Genomic DNA, 1,842 nt, shown 5'->3' on the forward strand with positions numbered 1-1,842 from the left:
TGATTAATACACACACACTTGCACACACACACTCCCATATACACACCCACACATATGCACACACATACACACATACATAGGCACACATCCTGTTTCTCTGAAAGCTTGTCACCCCCTGTGTGACTATTTCACTAGTGAGGGGTTTTAGTGCCATGCCTGCAGCCTCCATACTAAGTAGCACTGGCAAACATCATCGCTGACAGATTAAAGAGCAACATTAAAATGCAGTACTAAAACTGTCTGTGGAGTTTATGTTATGAACTTGCAATGCCTTCCTTTCTCAGAACACTGGCTGCTTGGTTTACAGTAACCGCCACCTCCCTCTGTAAGCTGTGGGACTCCAACACCTTTCTAGGTCAGACATAGTTTTTCACTTGCTGATAACACCCATGGCATACTTTATCCATGTGGTGAAAGGAGCTTACATCCTAAAAGATTTAGGTAACACACCTGACCTTGGGAACAGCAATGGGTCTTCCTTCTCTACAGAATAATTGTAGTTTCAACAATAACTGAAATCTTTATAAGCTTCTGACCCTGCCTTCAACCAATATCAGGCGTTTCTCCAACCTACAGCCTGTAACAAGTATTTTTGCAACTTTTAAAATGTGTGTTTCTGGGTTTGACCAGATTTACTGAATCCAGAACTCAGTGTCTTGTAAATATTAATTTGTGACCATACCTCTAGAATTCTAAATTGTGGTTGGTGTTGAAACAGTTTCTTTACTTTGAACTACATTTTCACCTGCCTCTCAAATTTTCTGGCTTGTCTCAAAGAGGAACCAGGCCTACAACCTCTCTCTGGAAAGACACGGGACATCCATTCAGGCTGCTACACTTTCTAGCTGAAATCTGGGGTATTCTTTCATCATTTAACCTGTTTCTGAGAACAGGTTGGGCCTACAATGTTGAGGTCCTATTGGAATGCCAGAGAACAAAGCATTGGTTAAATATGTGTGGCAGCACAATTAGCAGCAGAAGACAAAATCAACTAGAAGAACTCAACGCAGAAGATTGAAAGTCATCCAAAGGACCAACCGAGAGAAGCAACCTTCAAGGATGCTGCAAAGTCAACCATCTATGTTACGGGCATTCTGTAAGAAGAAGGAAAAAGGAGAGAGCTCAGTTAAGTCAATGGTGTCTGAAAACCAGCCAAACCCAGAAGAAAGATCAGTATCCAGAGCCAGAAAGCCTAAGGACATAAAAGGCATACACTGATCATGTGATCATTAAATTGTCAAAGGTTAGACAATTTTGGAAGCGTTATGGGTAAAATGACTAACTAGGTACATGAGAACCTACCTAAGTCTATAAACAGACTTACTTGTTTCTAGCAGGAAGTAGGAAGACATTTTGGGATGATATACCGAAAAGTCTGAAAGAAAACTGCCCATCAAGATCACCCCATTCGGCAGACATGTTTTTCTGAAACAGAAGATGGGATACTTTTTTGGGTCAAAGAGTATCTAAGGAACTCCATAGCTATTGGACCTTCATTCTAGGATAACTCTATCCAGTTAAAATGAAGGGGTGCTAGGCAGTTAGGCAGTGCCTCAAGAATATCCAAAAGCACAAGATTCAGTGCTAAAGTTAAGTCTAAAGACAACATGATAAAATGGTGATAGGCAAGTTACCTTCACTTCTAGTACAAACTTTAAAAAAAATACAAGTATTAAAAATAGCTGTTGTTAAGCTGTATTAATGGAGCCCCAATTTAAGTAGGTATGCATCATAACATTGAAAGCATCTCATGTGGAAGTGAAGTGAAAAAAATATAGGGTGTCTAACTCCAAGCAGTTAATGCAGAGTGCTACAATTACAACCTACTTTTCATAGGCCATG

This window comes from Mastomys coucha, unplaced genomic scaffold, assembly GCF_008632895.1.
Source record: "Mastomys coucha isolate ucsf_1 unplaced genomic scaffold, UCSF_Mcou_1 pScaffold13, whole genome shotgun sequence".
In the NCBI taxonomy this organism is placed as follows: domain Eukaryota; kingdom Metazoa; phylum Chordata; class Mammalia; order Rodentia; family Muridae; genus Mastomys; species Mastomys coucha.